At 41.4% G+C, this 17,501-nt stretch overlaps 1 non-coding gene across 1 annotated transcript; it reads left to right on the top strand.

The window, feature by feature from the left end:
- Positions 1-11,767: 11,767 nt before the first annotated feature.
- On the top strand, positions 11,768-11,873 carry LOC131486394 (U6 spliceosomal RNA). Its single transcript, XR_009249307.1, has one exon. It is a non-coding gene; the product is annotated as a U6 spliceosomal RNA (small nuclear RNA).
- The last annotated feature ends 5,628 nt before the right edge of the window (positions 11,874-17,501 follow it).

The raw sequence follows: 17,501 nt of genomic DNA, 5'->3' as shown, positions 1-17,501 counted from the left end.
AGGCAAGTCAGACACTTCCCATCTGTGATCTCAGGCTTTGAAGAATGAGGAAGCCTTGCTGAGAAAACTAAATGAGACAACATATAATAAGAGCCTATCACGGAGCTTGTGGGGTAATAAACACCCTGTCCCTCGTTTTCCACTCTGGCGTGATTCCCGTCTGTAGAAAAAAGGAGTTGCTCAAGGATTTTGCTCAGATCCTGCAAAATCCAGCTTTCTATCACAGTAGCTCCTGAGCAGACTGAGATGCCTCCTCCATATTCCCTCACTCCAGGCAGGATTGTGTCCTGTGCTCAGGGCCCCTTTGCCAGCCTGGCTTCTGCTGTATCCCAGATGCTCCCAGCATGGTCCTGCCATGGCGCCTTTCTTTCCCAGAACAGAGGAAGACATCCAAGTTCACTTGCTCCTGTTCTCTTTTCCCTTCCTCTCCTCCCTGCTTAAACCTACTTCCAGAAATATTTGCGGGAGGGACATAAAAGATCCTCACTCCCATCTTTACGAGATAAACAAATGCTAAGCGAGAAACCAACCCCCTGACCGAATAGATTGGCTGGTTAGAGACGTGTTAGTTTTTGCTTTGTTATTCTTTTGTTTCCCTTTTCTCTTCACACAACCAGGGCTCTTCATACTTTCAGAAGCTGATAAGCACACACTTCAACAGAGACTATTAGGAGAAACAAATGGTTTCTACTGGTAAGTTGTATAAACTCTGTATCTGCTCCTCGCTTTCCAGCTTCCAGACTGGCACTCTCATCTGTCCTCACAACACCTTTAAAGAAACTCAACTACCTGCCTAGTGTTTTGTGGGTGCCAGAAACAGAATGAGGGTTTTACATGTATTTCCTACAATCCTCGATCCTGTCACTAAAGGGACACGGGCCCTGTGTTCCAAATGAGGACACTAGGCTCAAAACTGTTAAAAGACTTGTTCAAGTTCCTATGGCCCAGTAAATGCAAAGATTGAGCTTCTCTGGCTGACAGCACACCAGACTGAGACTCACAAGACCGGGTTGCCGTCACCAATATCACTCCAGGTGTGGTAGTTAGAAAGCCACACTCTCTTCCTCTTCCAGGGCCTGAGTTTCCAGCTCTGACTTTCGTCAGGATGATCTCCATTTTCCAAAATCAGAGCTCCGTGGTTATGAGTCTGTCATGGTACAAACATGCAAACAGAACGGGAGAGCAAAAACAAAACAGAACAAAACAGAGCCACTTCACGAAGGCCTAGAAAGCCTTTGCTCTACACATCCCGCCCACCTAGGGGATCAAGGAGAAAAATGACTGGGAAGTGTCTTCCTCCCACGTCCAGAAGCTCTAGAAGTATTTTGGGCAGTGGGAAAATGAAAAGAAGGAAGGTAGAAGGTTGGAATATTGAGAAGGGAGGGAACAAGATGGCCAGGAAATGGAGAGAGAAGAGCTCACCAGGTCGGGGAGAGCCTCGCAGGCCTGGCCAGTGCTGCATTTGTCTCAGAGCCAAAACCAGAGAGAGATGTATGCTCAGGTGTCCTCACGCCAACAGACAGACAGGCACACGCACGCACGCGCACTGGCACAGGGACACATTAATGCTACACACACACATTTCACTTTTACAAATAAGTGGGTCGCTTCTGAGAGATCCTTACAAATGCTAGTACACGGCACTTCTAAACAGCCTGAGGGATCGGAGTGCTCTCTTCTGTCCCTGCCTGCAGCTGTGGTGAGTCAGACTGTGGCAGGAGACGGCCTCAGAGATGCTTGAGCCACCCCAGCTGCCCAGGCCACATACGCTTTGCACCCTCCTCACTCACGCAAGCAGTCTACCTGCCTTTGCTGGCTCACAGGAAGTGGGATAGGGCAACGTACTCACCACCGTAGGAATGAGAATAGCTGAGTTGACCAGACTAGGGCTAAATTCATTTTTAAATACTGTATTAGTTAGCTACAGTGGTGTAAACAATCACCCCACACTGAGTGGCTTGAACAACAGAAATGTGTTCTGTCATAGTTCTGGGGCTAGAAGTTCCAGATCAAGGTGGCAGCTGGGCGGTGCTCCCTGGGAAGCACGTGGGGAGGATCTGATCCAGGCCCCGCCCCCAGCTTCTGGTGGCTCCTTGGCTCTTGGTAATGTGCAGTGTTGCTGCACTTAGAATTATGGGGGCACCTTTTAAAAAATTCTGCCCCTGGGGCACCTGGGTGGCTCAGTCAGCTAAGCGTCTGACTTCAAGCTCAGGTCATGATCTCGCAGTTTCTGAGTTCAAGCCCCACGTCGGGCTCTGTGCTGACAGCTCAGAGCCTGGAGCCTGCTTCGGATTTGGTGTTCCCTCTCTCTCTCTTGCCCCTCCCCCGCTCCTGCTCTGTCTCTCTCTCTCTCTGTCAAGAACAAAATAAAAAACGTTCAAAAAAATTAAAAAAATAAATAAATAAAATAAAAAATTCTGCCCCTGCCCCAGAACAATTAATCAGCCTTTCTAGGGATGGAGCGTGGGCATTTGAAACCCCCCTGGACAATGCTGACATGCAGCCATTTTGAGAAGTGCCAATCTGCAATATTCCCTAGACCTGGTTGAGGGGACATGGTGGGTGTCCAAGGCATCCCCCTGTCAAAACACACAAGCTGACTCTTTCTCCATGCGGGAATCTGTATCACAGAATTGTTCACAAATGCTCACAGTAGGCAAGAAGCTGGCTATAATTCTGAGGACAACCGCTACAGTTTCAATTTTCATAATAATCAAGAACAAGCATCATTTCTCCAGGAAGTTGTCCCTGACTCTCATGGGCTGAGTTGAATCTTCTTCCTCTTCACTTGGGTTTCCTCCTAACATAGCACTTATTGTGTTCCTGTGATTGTCTGTCCTCCCCGTGAGGCCGTGTGCTTGGTCTGTGTCTTGATCATCATGCTAAGACACATGCTGGTAACAGGGTTTGTGAACGTTTTCGCATGAATGGATGAATAAATGAAGAAGTGAGTGGATGAATCAATGTAATGATTCATATCAGAAAATTCAAACCAAGATGTTAGTAATGGCTTATTACTAGAGTAATTTGGAAGAAAGACATGTTTACCATTTTGCCAAGAATATGCTTTATTTGATTTTATTATCTTGATCGCAAGAGTCCTCATTTGACACCAAATTTAAGAATATAGTGAGTACTGCTCACTTCTAATAAGGTTATACTTTCTAGCAAATGTACTTTCAAACACAAATGAGGGGAGCCTGGGTGGCTCAGGTGGTTGATCATTTGACTCTTGATTTCGGCTCAGGTCATGATCACAGGATCGTAGGATTAAGCCCCACATCAGGCTCCATGCTGAGTGAGGAGCCTGCTTGAGATTTTCTTTCTCTCACCCTCTGCCCCCGCAACTCGCTCTTGTGCTCTCTCTCTGTCTCTCAAAAACAAACAAACAAACAAACAAACAAACCCATGCCCAAGGCTTCAGGCTCTTTTTCCACAGAACCAGTAGCTTTCCCTTCTGGAGTAAGAATAAGAGCTCAGACATTTATGGCAAATCATGAAGGACACAGGATATACCCAAAACAATTTGTTGTCAGGGAATACTGTTAACTAAATTATTCCAATCTAACTTTTATATGTATGGAAACAAGGCTTTGCACAAAGACAGGATGATAAGCAAGATAATGTTCTAGAATCCAAACACATGCTTCTAAAAAATAAGAGGAGGTCCTTAGACAAATCTATATCTGCTTTTTCTTCCTATAAGCAGGCACCACTAACACAGGGCAGGTATTATGCTCATTTTTCAGGAAACTGAAATGCAAAGACGCTTAAAAATGCAGATATATATCCCTGCACTAATTTATTAAGAAAATGCATTTTCACCAGATACTTGCTATGCTTTGGGGAGGAAAGAGATGTTAAAATAAAGCCCTTACCTCAGAGGAAATTTCATTCTAATATGGGAGAAAGAAGAATGCTATATAGTTGTAATATCATACAGGATGTTGCTCCTGCTAAGTATAATGTGAGAGTAAATTAAAATGGAGAAATTGGTCATTGGGAAAGTGATATTGACCAGATGTTCAAAAAACATTAGGCTTTGCTAGGTAGAGATGTGAAGGAAGAAAATGAAGACATGAGTAGGGTTTAGGTGAGAATGACCATAATCAGGGTAAGAAGCTTGGTATTAACTTTAAGGGCAACTGTGAGGGGCCTCTGGGTGATTTAGTCAGTTAAGCATCTGACTCTTGATTTCAGCTTAGGTCATGATTTCACAGTTCATGGGATTGAGCCCTGCGTGGGGCTCTGTGCTGACAGCACAGAGACTGCTTGGGAACCTCTCTCCCTCCCTCTCTCCTCCTCTGCCCCTCCCCTGCTCTCTCTCTCTCTCTTTCTCTTTCTCTCAAAATAAATAAGTAAACATTAAAAAAATACATAAAAGCAACAGGGAGCCATAGAATTTTTTGAGAAAATTTTTGTAATTGAAGCAACACTATAAGAGAATTAATCTTTGAACAAAGTTTAGGGTAAATGAGCAGAGAACACTGGAAGCATGGAAACCAGAATCAGAGACACATTCAACTATAGAGTTGATGGGGAGATGGAAAGAAAACAGTATCAGAAGCATGTGATGAAGGACTGATGGAAAGTTCCAGGCCAAATTGGCACCTGAGCACAAGCATTTGTCTCTCCACCTTCTAGCTATCCCTCCCCTCACAAAAAAACCCCATGAATAATCCTGTGAGAACAAACAGATCTGAAGAGACAACAAATCTGCCAATAAAATGGTGAAAACCATATTTCTAGAAGAATCTCCATTCTCCATTTGCAGTTATCACCACTTGAAATCTCTAGTCATTAGAAGAAATCTAACAACATGAAGAAAATAAGATTGAGATAAATGGGGAAAATGACTGATTCCATAAAATAAAGATAATTTAAGATATTAAGAAGGAAAAACTGCTTTTAATAGTATTCGTGGAAAAATTCAGGAAGGTATTACAAGATGGTATAAAATTTAAACAGACAACAAAAGAGAACTCTTGGAAATTAAACTTAAAGTCAAGGTAATCTCCCAGAAAATAGAGAAAAAAAAAAAACTTAAAAATTGAGAAAAATTAAGAGAGATAAATCTCGGTTTAGGAGGTTATAATCAGGCAGGGTTTAATCAGGCAAGCAGAGTTACCATGAGCAACAGGATAAGAGATTTGTTGTGGGTAGTAAATCTCACACAGTTTTATGAGGGGCTGGGGAAGATAGGGTCCAAGAGGTGAGGGGGGTCACCCACAAATCATCTTGAGAACCTAACCAGGCTCAGCTTCCCAACGGGACTGCAAAGAGAAAGTTCCCGGGCGACAGAGGTGGGGCGGCGTTGTCTATGGCCAACTTCCATTTGTTCTGTGGGTCTGCTGCTAAGGATCTGGTGGAGGGCTTGGGGCTTCTTTTTGTCTACATGGTCAACAGTCAGAAGTAAGAACTGGAGCAGAGAACAGGTACAATATGGAACCTCCTGACCCTCTGCAACCTGTCACCACATCTCCGCATGACAACCTTCAGAGAGCAAAGTCTGCTGTTTCACACTGGTCCTCCAGGTCTCACAGAAACGCCTGTTACAGCAAATCTAACCCAGAACCTACAGGCAAAGGAATTCAGAAGTCGCAGCCCAACCAGACCAACACAATACAAACCACCCATATCTGACCTGTAAAAGTGAAAGGGAAAGAACACAGAAAACAGACTAGAGAAAATTATCACTACTGTAAAAGGGGAAAATGAGAGACACACATCTTCAGATTAAAAGAGTACCACAAAGGTCAAGCAGGCTGTACTTTTAAAAGATCCACACCTAAAGCACCTTTGTTAAATTTCAAAACACTAATGACCAGAACAAGCTCATAAATGCTTCAGGAAAAAAAAATAAATCACATGCAAATGAGAACAACTCTCACTGAACATCTTAGCAGAAATACTGGAGGCCAGAAGACAGGAGGGCAACGCTTTCTCTGTCCTCAGGGAAAATTATCTGGAACCTAGGATTCCACATCCCAATCTAGTGCAAGGGCCAAGGAAGGGTACTTAGATATGCAAATATCAAACTACCAGTAAGTGCATTTTCAGTGTATCCTTTCTGAGGAAATTATTTGAGGATACTTTCTAACATAATATAATGAAAGTCCAAGAAAGAAGGTAGATTTGAGATCCTTGAAATATGTCTCTAACCCAATGTCCCAAGGAAAAAAAGTTCCAGGATGACAGTTTCACGATGGAGATAGAAATTGATCATGTCCAATTAAAACAAGAAGTCAGTGGCTCCCACAAAGCTATTCTTTTCAGAAAAAGACACATTCTAAACAACAGGTAGAATGAATAAAAACAGTCAACTTCAATGGAATGTGGAAGAAAGAATGTCTGGGGCTCCTAGGTGGCTCAGTTGGTTGAGTGTCCAACTTCGGCCCAGGTCACGATCTCACGGTTTGTGAATTCAAGCCCCATGTCGGGCTCCGTGCTGACAGCTCAGAGCCTGGAGCCTGCTTCAGATTCTGTCTCCTTCTCTCCCTGCCCCTCCCCATTTGTGCTCTGTCTCTCTCTCAAAAATAAATAAATGTAGGGGCGCCTGGGTCGCTCAGTCGGTTGAGCGGCTGACTTCAGCTCAGGTCATGATCTTGCAGTCCGTGAGTTCGAGCCCCACGTCGGGCTCTGTGCTGACAGCTTGGAGCCTGGAGCCTGTTTCGGATTCTGTGTCTCCCTCTCTCTGACCCTCCCCTGTTCATGCTCTGTCTCTCCCTGTCTCAAAAATAAATAAAAACGTTAAAAAAAAATTTTTTAAATAAATAAATGTAAAAAAAAATTAAAAAAAAGAATGTCTTTTCTCTTAATAAAAGGATGATAAGAAACTATTTGAAAAGGAAAACTGGAAAAGTCATTGTTTAAACATGATACAAACTGAAATTAATAGATTGCATTGAAAGTGGACCCATTGGACCTGATTGTTAGAAGCATTCTCTTTGAAATAACAAATAGGCCACAGAGAAGAAAATATAGCCCAGACTGTTATTAGATTCTGCATCGAATACTATTAAGTTAAGAAAATTAAGATGTTATTTATTTGTTTTTATTTAAGTATGTTATATAAATGTTCAAAGATAATCAAGGAAATAAACAAAATTATAGCTTAATAACTATCAAAAGTTGGGAATAGAAAGAAGACAAAATACACCTGCACTGAATATCCACATCTTTCTAGCAAGGGGTAAATAGACACTTTTTTTATTAAATTTTTTTACATTTATTCATTTTTGAGAGACAGAGACAGAGTGCGAGTGGGGGAGGGGCAGAGAGAGAGAGAGAGAGAGAGAGAGAGAGAGAAAGAGAGAGAGAATCCGAAGCAGGCTCCAGGCTCCAAGCTCCGAGCTGTCTGCACAAAGCCTGATGTGGGGCTCCAACCTGGGAACTGCGAGATCATGACCTGAGTCAAAGTCGAATGAACACTTAACTAACTAAGCCACCCAGGTGCCCCAGTAAATAGATACTTCTTAAATGAACTTTAAAAAAAAACATAGGGCCAACCATATAGAAATAGCTCAAGAAATATTTATTAGGTGAATGAATCAGCCAATAAATAGTGGTAGAATTGTATTATGTAGAATCAGAGACATGAAGGATGAAATTACATGAAGGATGAAAATAGAAATAGTTAATAATTAATATTTCCCAGTTCAAGGAAGTAGAGCTGAAAATGGAGAGGGGTATTGTTGCTTTTCATCCTCAACAGTTATACACTATTACATTTTCAACATGTGCATATTACTTTAGTTTTAAAAAATTAAGTGATGATTATACTTTGGTTGTACAGAGAATTACTTGTTTTTTTAAGAAACACATGCTGGAGGGGTGCCTGGCTGGCTCAGTTGGTTAAGCTTCCAACTCTTGATTTGGGCTCAGCATCATCTCAGGGCTTCATGCGTTCGAACCCTGCATCAGGCTCTGTGTACAGAGCCTGCTTGGGATTCTCTCTCTCTCTGACCCTCCCCCACTTATGCTGCCTCTGTCTCTCTCAAAATAAATAAATAGATATAAAAAATAGAAATAGAAATAGAAAATAAGTAGAAATTAAAAAAAACACGAAACACACACTAGAGTATTTCAACATTAAAAAACATCATGTCTTCAACTTACTCTTGAATGTTTCAGGAAAACATAGGGGTGTGTGAATGTGTGTGTGTGTGTGTGTGTGTGTGTGTGTGTGTGTGTGTGTGTATGTGTGTGTAGACAGAGAAAAGAAAAGCAAATGTAATAAAATGTTAACATTTGGGGAAGCTGGGTGAAGACAGGAATTCATTGTATTATTTTTGTAACTTTTTTATAAGCCTGAAATTATGTGAATATAAATAATAACAATCAATTTTAAAAATATTTTAAGACAAGTTAATAGGGTATAGAGATATTTTAACTTTTTGTTGAAAATACACTTTAGGAAAATATCTAGCAAATTTATACACCCTTCAGTCTTTAAATATAATTTTTTTTTTTTTTTTTTTTTTTTTTTTTTTTTTTTTTTTTTTTTATTTATTTTTTTGGGACAGAGAGAGACAGAGCATGAACAGGGGAGGGGCAGAGAGAGAGAGGGAGACACAGAATCGGAAACAGGCTCCAGGCTCCGAGCCATCAGCCCAGAGCCTGACGCGGGGCTCAAACTCACGGACCGCGAGATCGTGACCTGGCTGAAGTCGGACGCTTAACCGACTGCGCCACCCAGGCGCCCCTAAATATAATTTAAAATATTAAAACTTATAGTATAACCTTCACTTACGCATAGAGGAAGGGTTTTGACTATCTCTGTATTTGTAAATTGTGGTATAGATAGATATGATAAAATGTATGTAATATTATATACAAGTTTATACATCATATGTGTGAAAAATACAAAACATCTCTTTTCTTATGCTTTTTCTTTTAAGTTTATTTATTTTCAGGGAGAGAGCACAAATTGGGAAAGGTCAGAGAGACAGGGAGAGAATTCCAAGCTGATAGCACAAAGCCCCAGGCAGGGCTCTATCTCATGAACCGTGAGATCATGACCTGAGCCAAGATCAAGAGTTGGATGCTCAACTGACTGAGCTACCCAGGTGCCCTGAGAATGCAAAATATTCCTTTTTATTTATGTATTTTAAAAAAATTTTGTTAATATTTATTTTGACAGAGAGAGAGAGAGAGAGAGCATGAGTGGGGGAGAGGCAGAGAGGGAGACACAGAATCTGAAGCAGGCTCCAGGCTCTAAGCTGTCAGCACAGAGCCCGATGTGGGGCTCGAAATCACGGACTGGGAGATCATGACCTGAGCCGAAGTCAGACTCAACCGACTGAGCCACCCAGGCACCCCAGAATGCAAAATATTTCTAAGTTATATCCATATTAACTAAAATCTCAGCAACAAGTCAAAATATTTGAAATGTAATATTACTTCTCCAAGCAATTTGAAAGTGGTCATGTGACTTGTATGGATCAAAGACTATATTTATTTTCCTGGGAGGAAAAAAAGAATTAAATGAAATAGAAGGTACAAGACTGTAATCTGAAACAAATTATAAAACAAAATATAGACACAGATAACTACTGAAGGAAGAGACAAGAAGAATGTAAACGCTTATATAGTTTCATCACAGTGTTAGCAATACAAACCAGTAGGTTGGGAGAAGAGCTGGTTTGGAAAGGAGAGTGATAATTCAGTTGGGAACCAGCTTCATCAAGATATCAGGGGGCATACATGCGGAGATGTACAATAGTCAAGAAAGAGCACCAGAGAGGTACACTGTAGAATCATTCACAAGCATTGCACAATAGCTATAGTTGTCAAAGTGAGGAAGACTGAAGTGGAAGAGGCCAGAGAGAAGAAAGCTGGCTGAGAACAAGAGCTCCAGAAACTTCTCACGTTGGGGGATGGGAAGAGAAAGAAAGAGGCCATGAGAGGCAGAAAGAGGCCTAAAATGTCATCACTTCCTTAGGGTCTTGGGAGGAAGGGAGGGAGGTTTTGTCAACCAATGCAGGACACGCATAGAAACACAGAGTCTGAGGACAAAGTAAAGACTATTGGTTTTGATGAATAGAAGAACATGGTCAGCTTTTCAGTCAGCTGACAACAGAGTGGAGAGAGAGGTGGCCAGATTATAAACGTCAAGTGAGGAATGAGGGTGAGGGCATGAAGGCAGTGAGGACTTTTAAGAATTTTAATGATTCTGTTGGTGGGAATGTGAGCTGGTGCGGCCTCTGTGGGAAAGAGTATGGAGGTTCCTCAAAAAACTAAAAATAGAATTACCATATGATCCAGCAATCCCACTGCTAGGTATTTACCTAAAGAAAATAAAAACACTAATTTGAAAAGATGTATGTATCCTTACGTTTATTGCAGCATTGTTTACAATAGCCAGACTATGGAAGCAGCCCAGTGTCCATCGATAGATGAATGCATAAAAAAGAAGTGGTATATATATATATATATATATATATATATATATATATATAAAACTCAGCCATGAAAAAGAAAGAAATCTTCCCATTTGCACCTGCATGAATGGATCCAGAGGGTATTGTGCTGAGTGAAATGAATCAGTCAGAGAAAGACAAATACCATATGATTTCGCTCATATGTGGAATTTAAGAAACAAAACAAGTGAAAAAAGAAAAAAAAGGAGAAAAGCAAATAGACTTAAATTCAGAGAATAAACTGATAGTTACCAGAAGGGAGGTAGGTGGGATAATGCATGAAATAGATGATGGGGATAAGAGTACACTTATCATGATGAGCACTGAATAATGTATAGAATTGTTGAATCACTGTATTTTATACCTGAAACTAACACTGTATGTTAACTATACTTCAATTTTAAAAATAGTAAAAAAAGAATGAGAATAAGATAAAATGTCAAAAAAAAAAAAAGACTAGTGATTAAAGACAGGGGCAGCACCCACACAGTCTTATAAACAGAGCCTCTGATCATGTTGAGTGCAGAACTGGGATTAGAACCTAGGTTTCTGGAACCTTCTTCTCAAGTCAATTCTGCTTCTAATTCCCCTTGGGTGTGGGTCTAATTACAACAGTGGTGAGGACAGAGCCCTAGTACTTGCTGGGATATTTCTGCTAGTCTTAAATTGTTGCCGAATCTGTAAACAGCTGCATAGCCTTTCCAAAGTGAGTCAGGGGCACGACTCTAAGCAAATCGAATGTTGATAAGACATCAAGAATTAATGAAATTCCCAGAAACTATTTTAAGTAATTCTCAATGTGTTTATCCAACTGGAAACAATGACTCACTTGATATGGATAAATATTTTTACCAAATCTGTTTCTTTTGACCTTTTAATTTGAAGCCTAACTCATTTTGTTTGTTTTCCCGCTAAAAGCATTTAGACTTCTGAGAATATTTAGATTTGTTATTCAAGTTTTTTTTTTAATTGTATGAAGCAATAAACTAAAGCATATTCAGTGCAAGAGCTAAAGAAAATTTTATTGTTGGCATTGTGTTAAAGGTTATACATTTTTAAAAGTTATTTCCAAATAACTAGAGCTTTCTGATTAGGTTTTGTAATAAGATATATAAGACCATTTGACAAATGACTTTTGAGTCTCTGGGGCATAAAAGTTGCCAAAAACAATGAAGTTTAGACCCATGCCCAATCTATGCAGAACATAATCTCCTGGTATTTCCAAAATATTTGAACACTGTTATCACTGAAGTCCTTAGCAGAGCAACATTTTTAAGCTATACCAAACAGACGTAAGCTAAGTCAATATTTCTTTTAAAAAGCTGTGTGATTTAAATCCTGCCCTTGTGCTGGCTTCCGCAGCACATAGACTAAAATTGGACCGATATAGAGAAGATTGGCATCACCCCTGGCAAGGACGACACGCAAATTCGAGAAGTGTTCCATAGTTTTCTATCACCAGTGCCCAGGTGGCCTCCCTGTACAGGAAGTGGAGTCAGATTCAGAACCATCAGGGAGAGGACTTAGACTCTGACCCGGAAATAATTCTCTAGGTAAGTCTACTAGACTCCCACCCTCCCCCGGGCTAGGGTCAGAGGGTGGCAGGGGTGAGACACCGGAGGGCATCACCTCTGCTGTTCAGCAAATCTGGTGTTGCAGTCATGTGGGTTTTGAGTGTCACGTGTATGTGAGCGCAAGGGGATGGTTTAAGCCGGGGTCTGGGGTTTTATCAGCCATTTTTTTCCCCAATAAATAATTATTGAACTCCAGTAAATAAATAAGTAACTAAGTAAAAATCTGGCCCTTGAGGAAGTTACTTGCTCAGTTTAGAAGAAGAAACAAACCAAAACAAAACAAAATAGAACAGAACAAAAACAGGAGGGAGAGAGAGATTACAAAGAAAGTAACTGCTAATCTCCAAGAGAAAAATCTTGTCACACACTTCAAGTTTTACTTTCTTTCCTCAAGCAAACTGGTCAGTGTTCTCTTGCCTTGGTTTTCCCCCTGCATGTCTGACCCAGCAGGAAGCATAAACCAAAAATCTATGCCTTTTGAATCCCCACCTTTTACATCTGAGCTGCAATCCTAAGGAACCAGCAGCAGACCACAGCTATATTCTTCCTAGCCTGGAGATATTTCATTTTTATTCAAATAGGTTAAGCTCCATAAAGCATATGAAGCTATATCTTCAAATTTCAAAGAATATGGCAAGTGTGTTCTTTTCTCGGCATCATCCAATCAATATTCGACGACTTGCTCCTAAGTGATTTTGCTACCTAAATATACTCTTTTTGTGTGCAGCGTTTATCCATTTGGGTGGAGTTTTTTAAATCTTTCTGTCACTGTATCACCTTCAACTCATTCTTTAAAGCACAGAATTATTACTTTTTTGTTGCTGACAAGATAGAAAATAATTCTTTGAGACACATTATATTAAAGAACCATGTATTTGTTCCAATGCCCAGGAGTGAGATGCTTTTGAGAAATAGCATACTTAGTGACAGTATATTCCAGAAGTAATGTACAGCCAGCAATTGGAGAACAGTTATATGGCTGCCCACATCCTTTATTCACATTTGTGCCCATCATTTGAAACTCTCCTCACGTGATTCCTGCCTCACTTGTGCCTCTACCACCATCTTTGACCCAATGGATGCTCTCAATTTGTTACCCAGTATATATTTTTGCAACTATATTTACTCTATATGAAAATAATTCTGAGAGTCTATTTAACTCATCTTGATCATCCTAGGGCCAAGAACAGTTTTGGGGGCTCTGTTTTTTTTAATTTTTTTAATGTTTATTTATTTTTGAGATCATGACTGGGGGAGGGGCAGTGAGAGGGGGAGACACAGAGCCTGAAGCAGGCTCCAGGCTCTGAGCTGTCAGCACAGAGCCTGATGTGGGCTCAAACCCATGAGCTGTGAGATCATGATCTGAGCCAAAGTCAGATGCCTAACCGACTGAGCCACTCAGACACCCCATGGGCTCTTGTGAGCACTTAGCAAATCCTTGTGGAAAAAGAAAGAACAGTAGGACCAAGAAATATTATTTTCTAATTCTAGCTTTAACTTGTATATCCCTCTAATAGTTAAAACAATACAAGTAAGAGTATAGCCGCCTCAGGGATAAGAATCTCAGTATTCTCCAAGAGCTCCAAGGCTGAGTGCAGTAGGGGCTGCTCAAATCCACAATGCCTGCTTCATGTTCAACACAACTGTGTGAATCTATTCTGACTGCTATAACAAATTATACCATAGACTGGGTGCCTTACACAATAGAAACTTATTTCTCACAGCTCTGGAGACTGGAAGTCCAAGTTAAGGATGCCATCATGGTTGGGTTCTGGTTAGAGCCCTCTTCCTCTGATTTGCAGATGGCCAACTTCTCCTTGTATCCTCACGTGGTGGAGAGCAGAGATATTCCCTGGAGTCTCTTTTATAAAGGTGCTAATCCCATCCACAAGGGCCCCACACTCATGACTTCATTACCTCCCAAAGGCCCCACCTTCTAATATATCACACTTTGTGGGGAGTAAGATTTCAGCATATGAATCTTGGTGGGATTCAGTCCATAACAACAACTCTGTGGTGGCACTTCTTGTGGAGCATTTAAGACAGACAGAGTCATCCATTGGCAGGGTGAATGTGCCTGATCAGCCTAAGGAGCTCTGAAAGATCTGGACTATGGAGTAAGGAAAAGTTGACCTCTCTTCGGAATTTTCCAACACAAGAGACACATCTCAAAACATTATACTCTCCCCACTTTCCCCACTGATACCTCAATTACAGAGTCTGACCACATCAAAGAAGGCACTTGTCTTTTTAAAATTTTTAACACGATCCTTTCTTACACAGGTTATTTTGGAATTTTTACATTTGAAATCGAGTTATCTTTACTTAACTAAGCAGCACATCTTCCCCCTAAAGCCTCTTTCCTCAAGTTCTCTTGAACTAGAAATAGTCTCATTTTCTGATGTTTAACTGGTGGAGCCTCATTTCTCTACTATTTGTTATTCACTTTCTTCTTCTGATAGAATCCTCACATTAACCCCAGACTTCACTCAGCATATATTGAGCACCCACCACGTACAGAATCCATAATATACCTCCAATGATGATGGAACGAAGGGGCTCTCTAGGGCAGTGATAGCTTTGCAAGTTGAGCTTGGTTATGATAGCTATTCCCTGCAGACATGGGCACCCCCCAAGATAAGAGTTGTGTTGAGTAGTGTATCCGCTACCATGAAAGGAAAGGAAGAAGGCAGGGAAGGGAGCCTGTGTAGGCTTCCAAGCCAGTTACCAGCTGGCCGTGTAGGGGCCAGGGAGTGAAAGGTTAAATGGGTGCACCAGGGCAATCCTGGTTCAATACCTCAGCCCGTGATCATTACTTGTGGTTGCTACTCTAAGAAATGATGCATGGGAGGGTTGTGGTATTTCAGAATTGAGAGCAATATGGATAAATGTAGACACTTCCATTGAGGGTTAAAAAAATGAATTGCCTAAGTGCAAGAAGGGATGACTAAGATTGACAGAGGCTTTTTAAAGGTATTTTTATTTTTAAATTATGAAATATTTCAAATATTGACTGACCACAAGCACAACCTGAGCCAGCAGGATTCTGAAGCTGAAAAAAAACTAAAATTGTTGAGTCATTAGGCAGCAAGAGAAGAAAAGTGATGCCCAGCTCAAGGGAAGCCATGGTTCCCTGGATCTATTTGCTCCAGATAATTCCCCTTCCCCTCTCCCAGGGGAACGAGACATAGGTGCACATTTTTGAGGTGTGTTTCAAGCACAATGATTTGAATAGTGACAGATCAGCTTCTGAGATCTGAGACTGATGCTTGAAAGAGTCTAGGCTGCTTATTCTGAAGAAGGGATCTGTGACAGCTGCCTCCCAATGATTGAAGGGTGGCCATGGGCCCAAATGGACTTGACTTATTCTTGTGACTCCAGAGGGCCATGAGGATCACTTGAATAAAGTCACAGAGAGGAAGCAGGCTTCAGCTCAGTATAGAGAACTGATTTTTTTTTTTTTGAGAGAGAGAGAGACAGAGAGACAGACAGAGAGAGAGAGAGAGAGAGGCAGAGGGAGAGAACATTAAGCAGACTTTATGCCCAGCACCCAGCTCCCAGCTCAGAACCTGATGCAGGGCTTGATCTCACGACTGTGAGATCATGACCTGAGCTGAAATCAAGAGTCAGCTGCTTAACTGACTGAACCAGCCAGGCACCCACAGTATAGAGAACTTTCTAACATGAGTATGGTCCAGCGATGAGTCTGGGGGTGTTACAGGAGATTAAGGTCTCATCCTTGGAGGGCTCGGTCAGATGTCAGATGCCACCTCCCAGGAATCGCCAGATTTCAAACTTCCTCCCAAGGTTCTCTCAGTCCCAGGGTGTGGGAGATGGACAAAAAACAAAAACAAAAACAAAAACAAAAACAAACCACTACCATGCAATGCAATGAAAGATCAGAGAAGGGTACTTCTAAATCTGCTCTGGAAAATTAGAGAACGCTTCAGAGAGGAGGCGACACTTGATATGCTTGAGGTATGTAGAAAATAGAACAGAGGAGACACCATGTGCAATGATTTAGAAAGCTTATACAAGGCCTGAGGAATGCACTGGGTCTGGAATATCAAGTGTTTTAATGGGAAGTAGTGGAGAATGAGGCCACAATTGAGAACCATGCTTAGGAATTTGGAATTGACCACATAAGCAAATACCTGATTACATCCCTATTTTAAGAATATCACTTTGGCAGCGGCATTAGAGGTAGACATTGTCTTGATATGTTGAAGATCTCCTTTATCACAGGCAACTAATGCAATCCAATATCAGTTTCTTTATTGGATTATGGAGTCTCTTTCCCCACTTATTAACTATATGACTTTCGGATTGCCTGGAAACACTTTACAAAGAGAAAAGCAGGGACCCTGAACATTTCTGGTTCTGTGTTTTCTGTTTATTTCAGAGGACGGCAAGCTGTTGAGAGTAGAGACAACGTCATTACAAACATGCAAACGGTTCTGGGCCACATGAGGCCTTGACGTGCATCTAGCATGTTGGGCTATGGAGAAGATGCACTGTTTTCTGAAAACCAAAGATGCGAAACCACAGCACAGTACATCAGTTACATTTTAATATTGGAACATTTTGCAAAAGTGATCACTTTGTGTTCCAATCACTACTTCCAATCTATTCTTCATTAATTGGTCTGCCTAGTTAGATGAAAACATACTTTTTTTGCCATCCAAACTCCTTTACCTTTGTTTTGGTAAAGTGCACCTGAATCTTGCCAACTCCCAGCCCATGCGGTATAGTAGGAGTTGAGCACACTCTCAACTCTACAGTAGATCCTTAATGACCAGAGCTAATCAGCATCCTGCATTCCTCTGGCCATAGTGATTGGTTTCAAGATGGTTCATACACTGAGTTGGAACCATGAGACACCACTAAAACTTTGCTGAGGGCTCTGGAGAAAAGACCCTCAACCCTTCCCCCAGACTTGAAGCCAGGTAGGGGCACAAAAGGCCTGGAAGTCCTGCAGCCAACTTTTGCTCCCAGAGGGAGACCTCCCTGAGGATGGGTGACGTGGCAGGAGTCATAGGCAGACAACAGAGAAAATGCACCTCTGAGGACATAGCTTGAACCAGATCTGTCACTGGAGTTTCATCTACATTAGTCATAAGTTCTCTCCTTTGCTTAAGCTACTTTGAGTGAGATTTTTTGTCACTTGCAACCCAGAACTCCTACCTGGTGGAAATAATTTGGGGGGACATTGATAAGATAAATTCATCATTCATTCCATCTGCCTATTAGGAAAGCTGTTCCAGGGCATCTGGGTGGCTCAGTCAGTTAAGCGTTGACTCTTGATTTCGGCTCAGGTCATGATCTCACAGTTCATGAGTTCGAGTCCTGCCTCAGGCTCTATGCTGACAGTGTGGAGCCTGCTTGGGATTATCTCTCTTTCTCTCTCTCTCTCCCTCTCTCTCTGCCTCTCCCCCATTATCCCACACACATTCTCTCTCTCTCTCTTTCTCAAAATAAATAAACTTTATAAAAAAGAGAAAGCTAT

The sequence above is a fragment of the Neofelis nebulosa genome, chromosome 9 (genome assembly GCF_028018385.1).
Source record: "Neofelis nebulosa isolate mNeoNeb1 chromosome 9, mNeoNeb1.pri, whole genome shotgun sequence".
In the NCBI taxonomy this organism is placed as follows: domain Eukaryota; kingdom Metazoa; phylum Chordata; class Mammalia; order Carnivora; family Felidae; genus Neofelis; species Neofelis nebulosa.
This window is presented reverse-complemented; position numbering and strand designations above follow the sequence as displayed.